Source organism: Macrosteles quadrilineatus, unplaced genomic scaffold (genome assembly GCF_028750875.1).
Source record: "Macrosteles quadrilineatus isolate MER2022 unplaced genomic scaffold, UCM_ALF_1.0 Scaffold_1__1_contigs__length_201487025, whole genome shotgun sequence".
NCBI classification, from domain to species: Eukaryota; Metazoa; Arthropoda; class Insecta; order Hemiptera; family Cicadellidae; genus Macrosteles; species Macrosteles quadrilineatus.
This window is the reverse complement of record NW_026542594.1, coordinates 4,627,289-4,640,978: the sequence shown is the minus strand read 5'-3', so window position 1 is coordinate 4,640,978 and position 13,690 is coordinate 4,627,289. Positions and strand designations below refer to the sequence as shown.

Genomic DNA, 13,690 nt, shown 5'->3' with positions numbered 1-13,690 from the left:
CCAACCCGTATCTATTACAATTCGAAAAAGCGCCGATGGAGCCGCTAACTTCACGACACGACGGTCCAACTCCAAGTCTCCAACCAACCCAACAGCAAATGGGAAAGTGGCAACTGGTCTGGCAACCACCTACCTATTTATTTAAATTCTGATATTAGATGCATGGGAGGAAGAATTTTGATTTGCTTCTAGGAGGATAATTAATTTGTCTTGTACAACCGTGGCCTAGAGTGGATAATACCATTAATCAATTACCTGTAAGTTTGTTCGTTATATTTTCCTCAAGTTGCACTTATGTTACCTGTCCTCACTGACTTGTTTTGGGGTGGCAAAGTGAATTAGCCTATTCTTTTTAGCCTTAAATTATTATTCATTAACTTCAAAACGGGTACAGTTTCTTACATTTAACTGGGCTACGCTAATATTCGATTGAAACTATCGAATTGAAAATATTGATCAATAGGCCTAATCAATATTTTAAAATGTATCTATATTTGTAAAAGAGGAAGTTTGTATATATATTTGAACGTTATGAACTCCGAAACCACTCGACAGATTGTAATGAAACTTTCAGGCATTAAAGCATTATTTAAAGATGGTTTGTGTGAAGTTTGGTGCAGATTTGTCAAAAGGGCTCCGCCCCAATGGCTCTGGAGTTATATTTAAATGGAATTAATTAAAGAATCTTAACAGCTGTTTCAACTAAACAATTTGATTCTATGATGATCAATAGCATTAAAAGATTACAAAATTTATCAACAGGGTGCAGCACTATATTGTCTAAATTTATGACAACTAGAACTACTAATATTTCAACCATACAATCAAGCACCTGTGATACAAAATTAGAACTGTCAAAGTAGGATTGTTTACCATTTCTGTTTTTGTTTTTAATTTAATAAATAATTTTTGATATTGTGTGAATAAGGAGTTTTATTTTTTAAGTGCGTAATTCAGTAATTTATTGACTTTCTTTTTCCCAAAATGTTTATATACAGAATTTTTATGGTTTATTTCCCCCAAAAAATTGTCTGGGAAACGGAAGTAACCAGTTAAGTTAATAGACCTATTTTAAGTTAATTAAGTTAGTGGATTACTAAAATTGTATCTACATATAGCAGATCTATGGAATACTCTTCCCGTTGCGAATCAAGGGTATGGTGGCTAGTCTATTATAAAATTAACCTAACCTAACCAACCAAACTAGCTGATGGTGAAAAAATTGCGTGAAGGTTTACTAATCGAATCAATATTACCGTACCGTAGCCCAGTTAAGAAACTGTAGGCTACCCTTCAAAACCCCCAAAATAAGGGAAGATTGTTTCAGATAACCATGGCAAAGGTAACTAAAATGGTCTTCTCATGTAAACATAGGCCTACACCTATCACAATAGGTATAGGCCCTAGGCCTACCGGGTACAGTTTCTTAACTGGGCTATGCTAATATCGATTGAAACTATCGATTCGATTAGTAAACCTTCATGCGATTTTTTCACCATCAGCAAGTTTGATTGGATAGGTTAGGTTAGGTTAAGATAGTTTAGTTTGATAATAAATATATTTAAAAATATAGATTATTAATCAATATTTTCAATTTGATAGTTTCAATCGATATTACCATAGCCCAGTTAAGAAACTGTACCCGGCCTACCTAAGTTAGGCCTAACCTTTGACTGTTAACCTTCCCGGACGGGCTAAATCGTGACATAGGACGGGAAAAAATAGAGAAAAAATAAAAATTAATTTTCCATATTTGTGTTTTGTTATACAAGAAGGCCTATACATAAAATGAACACAATGGAACACTTCATACTGTCAAAATAATTTTTTACTCGTTTACTTATGCGGATATATCCGCTACCCGTCTGCGAATGAGTAGAAATTCAGCGGATATATCCGCCACCCGTCTTTGAAGATATGACCATGACAACGTTTCGGGGTGAGCAGTTTGTCATTTTAAGCCCATTTTGTATGACCCTCGTGCGTTCCTGGTACATGACCATGATACTGACTAAGTTAGTGCGTTAAAGTGTCCTTTATTTCGTGACCGCATGGGTAAATTACGCAGTGCAGCCATATTTATCCACAAAACGGCCATCAAAAGATTTTGGTGTGCGCAGTTTGTCATTTTAAGCCCTTTTTGTATGACCCTCGTGCGTTTCTGGTATATGACCATGATACTGAGTACTTAAGTGTCCTTTATTTCGTGACTGTATGGGTATTACGCAGTGCGGCCATATTTTTCCGCAAAACTACTTGTTGGTGAGTTATTGGCAGGTTCACACAAGTACTAAGTTTTTAATTGAAAATTTAATTTTTTTAAAGCATTAAATACGTTTTCACCATTGGTTCAAACTTAAATTAGTAACTTAAGTTAGTGGTTCTGCTACTTTAAGTTGTTTAATCTTTAGCTACCTAACTTAAGTTACTTCTGTCAAAATCTGATACCTAAGGTATATGATAATAATTTGAAACAAACAGCCACAACGTCACTAAATATGAAATTAATTTAAATTACAAATAGAGGACAACTAAACTATTGATGTTATGGCCTAAACTTATGCCACCCACCATAAACTTACCAAGTAGGCTAGACTTGCTGGCAAATATTAGTGACTTTTGATAGGCCTAACTTTGTGTCTGTATGTGTCACCTGTCTTGCATTTATTAGTACGGCCATCCCTAAAGCCGCGTTTACACGAGGCCAGCTGTTGGGCAGGTTAGTTGCCTCAGGTAACTTGAAATAAACTAGAGGCAAGTAACCTGCATGCCCTACTGGCCTCCTGTAAACACGGTTTTACACTCTGTTCACACTGTACAGTATGGTTTTGCCATCCGGTTAAAAACCATACTTTTTTACGCCGTGTTTATCTTTTGTATAACTTAAGCCTGCACGGTTTCTGACGGTACGGCGAGATGAGTGTGTTTAAAACGCTGTCACAATAAACATAACTTAACTTAATCACTGTCAAATCAACAAGCCAGATTGTAAACGATTAACAGTGCAACAGCTGATCTATTTGCACTGAATGGTGGTATAATCATTGATGGTGAGCTTGCGTTTAACTACATGGCGTGACAACCATCTGGTTCAGTGGCAGTGTACTTTTGGAAGCTGTGTACTCAAGAATAAGATCCCATCAAATTTTAGGCTAATTTAATCATTAGGCTATCAATTAACTTAAGTCTCTAAAAGGAAGGATCAAACCTTATTGGACCAGATTGACTAGTTGTCTGCATCTAAATCTGTGATTTTGTTTGTTACTAAATTAGATAGATCTTTGACCTTATTACCGGTACCGGTAGGCCTACATTTGTTTGATTTTTCTTGCAATCCTTGTTCTTTATCACACATCAAAGTAGTGTGTTTGTAGTAACAAGTAACTACCAAGTATAAGGCTAGGCGCACACGAGCGATTATTTTTAGGCGACTATTTCATCGGCCGATCTCGATCTGTGCATCATGTATTTGAATGGAAGCGTGCACACAGGCGATCAAGAATTGCGCCGATTTTAAAATCTGGGTGTTGCCACAGATTCGTAGGCGAGGCGATTGTCGCCCGAAAATCTGTAACTTACAGATTGTTATCAGTCCGTGCACACGGTTGACTAAAAAATCGGCCAGTCGCTTGTTGTTCTCAACAGGAGTCAGTAAACTTCAGTGTGAGTTGTGTTGTTTTCTTTGCTAAAAAAGGCCACAGCTGTTATAATAAAAACTGAAACTTTCAACAGACATTCTATAGTAATTAAAGAACGTTTTACTGTTATCACGTAAAGTGTATAGGCTAGTTTATAAAACTGTCGATTTAAAAGTCTCTGACTTACTATCGGATGAACCCAATATTTTAAGTTGTCTTCTTTTTTCTTTGATCTAATTAGAAGAGCACAAACACAGGTTAATTCAACAAAGTCCATTTTAGGATAGCTTAAACACACTCAAAAAATCCATTTTTAACTAAAAATCGCCACGTGTGCGCCTGGACATAAATGAAGGGCGATTTATTTTTTACCTATTTTTTAATCGGTCGATCGAAAAATCGACCGTGTGCGCCAGGCCTAAAGGCTATAACTACAAAATTTGAATATGTGCCTGAAGTAGATTTAAAACAAGCCCTTTTTTCTTTACCTTTGACTTCTGATTTCATGAACCGCCACAATCTCTTCAATGACTGCATGTCTGCCAAGATCATTAACTTAGTCATCTGGTAAGCAGGACTCTACTTAAGGCAACAAAACACAAGATTTATCTTCTGTTATCTCTCTATTGTTTCCAAGGCTTGCAATTGACATTCCAATTTTTTGTGAAACTGCATTAGAGACAAATGATGTTCTAGTTCTGTGTTTTTTAATTCCAAAGCCAGCACCTCCCTAACATATACTTATACTGGAAGTCTGCATCACCAAAATGTAGTACCTTAAGTTCCTTAGAGCCTTAATGCTGTTGGTGGAAAACTTTTTAAGGACCTCTTTCTGTCTTTTTCACATGCTCTAGACCTAGAAATCAGATTTGTTAATGAGTATTGGAACTTCTATGTAGCATTTAAGAGTCTTCTTCACCCTCGATGTTTGCCCCCAAACATCGTGGCCTTGGGGTGGAAGGTGGGAATAACGGGCGGGTAGCATGGGGTCATTATGCTATGCGTGCCATTCTGAAAAGATCGTAAACACACAACGCGTCGCCGTCGGTGACTCATCTGCCGGCTGGGCCAAATTTTTAAAGGGCTAGTAGCGCAATTAGCCTTCCGACAAAACATGTTAATTTTGTCCCCCGTTTCGAAGTTACCTCAAAAAATTAAAATAATAAAAAAGTTGTATCAATGTTACTCAAATAAAGTAAGTTACTCAACTTAAGTAACTTAACTCAATTTAAGTAATTAAAGTAACTGAATTTATGTTACTTTTAAGATTTTTTTTGTAGGTACTCATACAATTATTGATTTTCTTGGATAGACCTATATCTGGTATGAGGGCTCTAGAACCAATGTTAATCTGTATGGGGAAAAGGTTTTAATATTAGATCTTTACAAATTTCATCAGGAGCAAGGGACTTCCAAGGCATGTTTTTATTGTTTTTGTAGGGGTGAAGAAGACTCTTGAGGTTGGTTCCTTATCTATGGTTTGAAAAAAAAAACTCCAGAATTGCAGCCATTCCTTTGGATCTCTGCCAAATTTGATCAATTTGACTTTTGGAAATCTCACTGCGTTTTGCTTAGGTAGGCTAATGAAATACTTTTATTACTTACCGCACAGAATTGCTGAGAGAACGAGCTCATCGTCGTGAGTTACTAACTCTTAACACAACAACTTACTTACTCTTCTTTTATTTGGGCCTAATTGTTCCAAAACTTGTACTCATCCTGCTTTGCAAGTTCGGCCTCAATTTATTCATCATTATTTTCTTAAAGCATTACCCCTACTTCTTTATTGATTTCTTTATTAATGATACAAATAACTACGGTAACAAAAAAATCAGTATTCAGTGCAAGTATTTGCAGTATTTTATTTGAACAATTCTTACAACATCCTCTTTCATAAAAAACAACACTAAACTAACTGATCTTGATTAAATTTTCCATGAAATAAATAGAAATCTGTTATCATTATTAAGCATGTTATGGGAACACTAACCAGTGCAGAAAATGCATAGTATAAATTGTACAGTGCATTAATACACCGGCGGCGTCTGATTGTTCAGTTTCTTGGACTCCAGTCTGCAGCAAGAGGCGGTAAACCGGCGGCTAACCGTTCTGGGAGCACAAGACTCTTTCCCCGGGCTGGTGACGGTGATTAAGTCACCGGTACATCTGCACAAAGTTCCCAGAACTCGCCCATTAACATAATATATACAATTTTTAAATCTCCTTATTTCACTAGAAACCAAGAATTCAGTTGAGCTCTTTAGTAACCAAGCCACCCCCATTGGCAGGGTGATAATGTTAGGTAATCAAGTTAAGGAAATCAAGGGTTTTTTTGTACAGTATTTGATTTTTTATGTGTTTTATCACAATGTCTTCTTGTATTCTGTTTACCAATTTAAAGGTTTTTTTTCAGAAATACTTTTGCCATGGATTTTAGTGACGAACAAACAAAACAGCGGGCGCTACGTGTGTTGGCAGTGGTAATTGTGATTATAATTATTACGCTTATAATCTCATTCATATTTGGTAGTTTGATACCATCTCTCATTGGAACAATATTGGTAGTCTGCGCCATTGCATATGTGGCTCATAGAATTTATGTCAACAAAAGACAATCGGTAAGCAATATTTGACAACTAAGGGCTTTTGTGTACTGTTATTCAAAACTTTATTGTAAATGAAAAAATATCTAGAAATGAAAGTCATATTGTAGACATCAGCTTTATTCCATAACAGCATACCCAACAGATTCCAGGTTGTGAAATATGAAAATTCTTATAAACCCAAGAGTCCAATAATCTATGGCAGTTATGAAATTTTATGAATTAGTAACTATATATAGCATAACATTTTAAATAATTCTTGCCTAGAACTAAACAAAGTTGCTCCGATTTGTACTTATGGTATCAATATTTTAAGTTACTTTGTTGTGATATTCTATTGGTATCGACACTGCAGTTCCACTAAAGTATTATGTACCAAGTGGGGTGGAAACCCAAATAATGGAGTGGATTTGTGGTATCGTAACGTCCCTAATTACATAAACATATCAGTGACAGTTTGCAGAAAGAATCTTTCTATAAATAGCTGATTCTTCTTTTTGGTGAATTTCCCTATAGGGAAGTAGCGATTAGGTGGTACGGTAAGACTTAGACCTGGGACCAATATACTTTTTCATTCCGTTGGGATGTTCCCAGAGACTGGAAATCCTATTTGTTCATTTTTTTATAAATATGTATTCATACTGTACATTTTAATTCCCATGTTATTCTTACGGAGAAAAAGAAGACTGTTGTAGTTTACTTCTTGTTTGTGGATGTAATGATGATCAAATTCGTGTCAACTGGCAAATTCATTGATATTATCATATTATTAATGTTTGGTTAAAAAACACTTTTACCTTTCCCATAGCAGCAAACCTAAGCATTTGTCAAATCTAATGCTATTTAAATGGGGAATATGTCTTGTTTAGTGAAATATTGTAGTAAAAAGCCGATGAAACAAATTGAAATATTCCGTTCACAAAATTTAGACGGTTTGAGGAAAAGTGATTTCATCCCCTTCACATCACCATAAACTTTAAAACAACAGCTGATATGTGGATTGAGCTAAAAAAGGTGGTGGGGGGAAGCAAGAAAGCTTCCCCTTAAACTCCCAAAATTTTGTGAACAGACTATAGTTATACCAATTTATATAGCACTAAAGTAATACAAAAGGTTTGCGTCGGCTGCTAAACTTTTCAAAGTTTTAAATGAAACTTCTTAAAAACTGAGACATAAAGTTGAAATGTTGACTTTGAGATTCCCTTCCTCTCAAAATTTTCTTTCTTTCAAAAGAAGAATCAGGATAATCTGTCAAGTGGAAGTGATTGATTCAGAATCTTGAGGCAAAAACCTTTTCATGTTTCAAATTTATAAGATATTACAAGAAGCATTTTCTTTTGTTTACAGATGAGTCCAGATGTGGAGGCTGGAAGAACATAATCACCATATTGACTTGATATGTTACTTGCCTGAGACTGGGATGGATATAATAGTACAACTAACTTATTGCTTTCAATTATTAATTATTAGCCTAAGCTTTATGACCATAATGTGATTCAGAGGCCTAGTGATTTTTCTATTTTACTATTTAAATAAAAGCAAATAGAAATATTTAATAAATTTATATTCCAAAGATGTTTATATTTTGATAACTATTTATTTACTCTGTCATATGAAATATAGTAGAACCCCTGTTAACCAAATTCAGGGTAACCGAAATGCTTTCATAAAAAATTAATACAGGGCTGTAAAATGCTTAAGTAACTCCAGTTGTTTAGTTTAAAGTATTTTCTAACCCATGGTAACATTTTTGTAGCTGAAATAAAACACTGAATTATATAGACATCCTACTAATATTATAAATGAGAAAGTTTGGATGTATGTAGTATGTTTGTGACAAGTAAACTCGAAAAATACTGGTCGGACTGGGCTGAATTTTTTTTATAACATGGGTCCCTTCTACCTTAACCTACATACTAAGTTTTATAAAGATCAGTTGAAAAAATCTAAAAATAAAAATATTTGTGTAAAGAATACAAAATGGTAGATATCTGGTTAACAAAGCGATTTAGGAAAAAAATGTATTGTTGATTTTCTCTTCATTTTGACCCTTAGAACCATTTCCTGGAGTTTGGCTGTTTACTTACGGGACACCCTGTATAGTTGTATAAAATTCATTGTAAAAATCTGATGAAGAGAAATAAGCTAGAGTCAATCCACTAAAAGTCTATTCTAAAGTTCGGCCGCTTAGAAAACGACCTGCGCGCTAATGCTAAACCAATGCTGGAGGAGGTCGTTTTCTAAGCGGCCGAACTATAATAGGTTTACCTGTATATGAGCAACCAAGAATATTCCTTTCCATTCGTACAGATATGAAGGAATTACCTTGTTGTAATACAATAGAAGAATCGTCTCTTGCCATTAATGTAAAAACATTTTTAATTCATCCACAAATTACATTACTATATGAGTTTCATGTTTGTACAAAATCTCAAGGTTTTTCTAATATGCAAACTAACTTAAGCACATTTTGTTTCAATAAATTTGAACTTTTATTTTGTAAATCTGTTGTTCATTACTCTACTACAATTTATTTGGTACTTCCCAAATGAACCCACAACCAACAGTAGCATCTAAACCTCGTTGGATAGTTAGTGAACATTTACAGCATTTTGTTTTACATTAGCAATTTGTACAATAAAATGTCATATTTTTTCTATATGATCTCTAAAATTTAAATTTATAGTTTTATGCCCTTGTTTTGTCAAAAATGTTTTTATAAAAAAATATCTACTGTGTCTTTTTTTAATGTTTTGCTATACAAAACCTTTGACTACTAATAGCCAATGGTAAGAAGCGCGGAAGAGGAGCACAGACAGTGGAGGGCGGAAAAACGATTTATCATGGTGCTCCGCTCCGCTTCTAGGAAAACAGTAACATTAAATTACCTAAGACAAGAGGAGTCCGCTCTCTGTGTTCCTCTCTCTGCTTCCGCGCCTAGGAAAACCCACTTAAGTCATAGGAAATTATGACTGTTACTCATTTTGAAATAACGCCTGTAATACTTTGCAATTGCTCGAATTTGAGCAACAGGTGCACTAGTGATTATTAACACACTTAACTAACTAGATGTACAATACAGTTCTATGATTGCAATATTGAGCGGAGAAAGCCTATTAATCCAATACATATGAGTAATGTAACCACAAATTAATTTTTCCCAAGGGGCTCGGGTTCACATAAAATAATATTTACTTGTAGTATCCAAAGTCAGTGGTACATCTGGTATCTGGTTTACTTAAAATGGAATGTCTACTTACAGTATCCAAAGTCAATGGTTCATCAGGCTTATACAAGTGGGATGTGAAGATGCTCTAATTGGTTTTTCATTTTGTTGTTTATTATCCCAACGGTATTAATCCGATTGTTCTTACTTCCTTTTGTTCCGTATTTATAATGTGCTTGTATAAATTTACTTGTTAATAAACATGTTACAACATTTTATTATGCAAAACGTCATGGCAACCAATCAACTCATAGGTGAGGATTTTTTCGTACAAAGACGCCGTATACAATCAGTTCAATATAAAAATACTAGGTATATTATTTTGGATAAATTGGTTCGATTCAATCGATTGATTGTTGAATGAACGTAATGAACACCATTACAACAATACGTGGTCCTGTCATCGACATAGGCGGATCTAGGCCCCAAAATGTGGGGGGCTGCCGGTTGGACTGGGGGGTATGGAATGCCCCTCAGTGTGTAGGTATGGAAAATTTTTGAAAAAATATAAGCTCCAAAGACGTATTTTAGGCTATTTGGAAATCAACATGAAAGGAATTATGGATTCAGTGAACACGATGAACATACTTGAAGGACCTTGTAATCGGCTAATTTACGAATTCCATCCCATGTAAGAATTTCACCTTTACACATTATGGAAAATAACTGACATGAGGTAAAAGAAAGGAACAGACTGATCCAAACCCTAAATGTGTGTGTACTGTGTACCTAGGATCCTAAACGAATTGCTGGTTTGTAGCATATAACCACAGCCACCTCTCTTCTCATAGCATATAACTCAGGTCTTCTCACAGACGAAGTCAAGAACTTGACTTTGTCTATTGAGAGCTCCAGCACCTTTTTGGCAATAGTAAGACGTTATTTTTCACCACATAAAAAGTTAAAATTTAGGGTGTCTAGTTTATTTCGATTTAAAATTTCCAGACTTTTTAAGACTAATGCCAAATTTTTCAAGACTGGATTTTTCAACAATAATTGTTAGTGATATGTGTTGATACCAAAATGTAGCGATTCTCAATTATTGATACTAATGTCAATTTAACCAAATTTCTTAATTCTACACCAAACAACAAAAAAAGGAAAGGAAAGGGTTGTCTTTATTTCTTTAAGTATTAGTATGTAATTGGGTGTTTTTCAAGTAAAGACAAAAATGCAGCAACAAAAAATTCTAACTAGCCAATTTGGATTTTTTGGACGATGAAAATCTTCCACGACCAATTAGACATCATTATTAACTGCCTTGGACGCCATCGTCGCCGTTCGCGATCGCGGCAAAATTATGATAATTTCCCGCGGCCATGTAGACCATCGATCTCTATTGTGTAGACATCATCATTGACTCCCGCGGCCACGGAAACGACATCGGCGTCGTCTGCGATACTCGCTGCAAAATCATAAAAATTCCCGGCTCTCATATCAAAATAAAGACTAAATCCCGAATTTTTGAAGACCGATTTGAAATGCAATACTAATTCACGAATTTCCCGTATTGCCTGAATAAAATATATAATAAAATAATAAATTTTGTTTACAAAAAATCAAATCTTGAGGTTCCTATTAATTTGATTAAATAAAATTTTCTAACTTAACCAAAAAGAGTGTTAATCCTCATATCTTGGGGGGGGGGGCTAGGCTCCCCCCCTTAGCCGACACTGGTCATCGGTGTTCCTGGTATAGTGGATAGAGCATTGGGCTGATATCCAAGAGGTAGCTGGTTCGAAACCTACAGGTGGCACTAACTTTTTGCTTTTTGTCAAAGATTCTGCTTAGAATGCGATTACTTCTTAACTGTGCATCTTTTGTTAGAATTTGAGGAATTTATTATTTTATTTTATGAACAGAACTATATTTTAGATTAGTAAACATTCATTCGATTTTTATCTTAAGTTATATATTTGTTATATTATCAGCAAGTTTGGTAAGTTTAGATTATGTTAGGACAGTTTAATTTTATAATAGAATGCCCTCATTTCGTCCGTAGTATACCTTCATTCGATTTTTTCCATTATTAGCAAGTTTGGTTAGTTAGGTTAGGTTATGACAGTTTAATTTTATAATGGAATGCTCTCATTTCGTCCGTTTCACAATAAGCCTCTGACAGGATCTGTGATAAACGACAACTAAAATCGCATATCGATAGATGAGATGGATGAGATAATGTCGTGATTCGATAGAGTATCGAACGATTAACGATAGTCACAAAATCGCACGGCGCGCCACGGCGTTTTTAGACAAACAAATGCTCACGCAACTCTTAAGGCCCATATGATACATTTAAAAAACTTAAAATTTATTAGGGAGAATGTTGTGCCATTTCAGAGTATACCTTTCTATAGTTAGTTACTATGGCTGTGCTAAATTTCGTCCGGGTTACATAACGGAGGCCAGGTATTCGAAAAACAAAAGGAGTGAAGACCTTTGCTCGGACCGATAAAAAAAAGTAAAAACTTAACTAGGATTGCTTTTATAGCAGCGAAGACCAGTTGAGCTGAGCGGAGCAAAATAAAAAGTAAAAAATTAACTAGGATTTCTTTAATAGCAGCGAAAGCCAGTTGAGCTGAGCAGAGCGATCACGTTTTATGGTTTATTTACAAGTAATAAAAGGAGAACTAGAACAGCTGAGAGATACAGCAAAAGTGAAAGGTTTATCTACAACTACAATAACCAGTAAACCAGTACGTCCACCAACCCGGCCCCCTGCCTTCCCCCCATCACCATTCACCAGAAACAGGGAACAGCTGATCCGGCAGTCGTGGTTTAGGTGTTCGGCTCGCGTGCGCGAGAGAAATAAAGTTTAAATTCCTTGAGGAAGTTGGACGTTATTTTGGTCCCGCGAAACATGAGAATAATCCAAGGACGTTTTTTATGTTCGTGTATATATGTGCAATTGTCTATTCGTAGTGTGAACAATTTGACGAGTCCTGGGGGAGTGGAGCCCATACAAGATTGTTCATTATATTAAACCTCACCTAAAAAAACATCTCATTCAAAAATAGATAGGGTTCGTTTTGACTAAATGATATGGTAGAATGAACCACTTTTCTAGGTGTACCAAATGGTTGGTTAATCGTGGGAAATTCTGCTAGTATTGACGTAGTTGGAGAACTGTGTGTGATAGTTTTCATCTTTAAATGGGGGATTCATGTCGGACTTCTGTTTAAACTCAAAACGTCTCTCCCGCACTCTTTGTATAACCTTCTAAAGTCATATCCGACTAATCGATCTTTTCAAATAAAATTCGAAAATTCGTTATCTGATCTGGTGAAAATAGTATTACATTCAACCAAAAACATAAAACAAAAATATACATCGTTGATACAGAGTACAACAGACTAAAATGTGTACTTTGTGTAGACTAGCACACACCTGTTTTTCTATTTAGAAGAATTTGAGAAAGGATACAGAACTAGACTCAACCACTCAACCCAACCGGGTAATGAACTTGTACTTTTTAGATGGGAACTTTTTTGACCTCTGAGTCAAGGTTATTGCGCAGAGAAGTTCATACCAGACAGATTATTTCCTAAAAACTCATTAGGAGATATCTCAAACCAAGATTTCTATTGAATTTATGATGTTATGCTTGAAATTCCATTTCATGCTTGAGGAAATACCGTACCGTTACTTTGGTATTATTCGGAGGCCACTTGTTTTAGAGGGATTTTTTTTACCTAAGGCCAAAAATAACTACATAATTAGAAAGAATATACTTTAATTAACTTACTGTCCAAATTTGACATGATTGCAATTAGCGGTTTTTGAGTTCTGCCTCCCAGAAGGCAGCGGTGTCGGCGAAGATTGAGTTGAATGCGTCACCGTCACCTCCCCTAGCTGCCACATGAACTCCGTCGAGTATGTTATATACTGCGCCCTAAACATGCAAGGAAATATCCTATGTTAGAGGGAGGAGGCTTGGAGGCTATGATTTTACCCCTTTGCATAGTCTCATACCGTCGATGTTTTGAATTTTAGTTTTATATACTGTAGTCAGAACATGAAACAATTCTTGAAAGTAATTCAGTGAATAGTTTTGCTGCGTTCGGAGTATTTACTTACATTTATAATGTAAGGTTTCATAACTAGGCGTTTTCACAAATTATGTTCATGTCATATAGTGCAGTATACTGTGATAAAGATAAAACTGATTATCGATATAGCGAGCTGTGGATTACTACTTTGCTTTGACTGACAAGATGGCTGAG

General features: G+C 35.4%; 1 long non-coding RNA gene across 1 annotated transcript; it reads left to right on the top strand.

Moving 5' to 3' along the window:
- The first annotated feature begins 30 nt into the window (after positions 1-30).
- Positions 31-7,945, top strand: LOC129005590 (uncharacterized). Its single transcript, XR_008491845.1, has 3 exons — positions 31-257; positions 6,052-6,256; positions 7,589-7,945. It is a non-coding gene; the product is annotated as an uncharacterized LOC129005590 (long non-coding RNA).
- Positions 7,946-13,690: the final 5,745 nt, after the last annotated feature.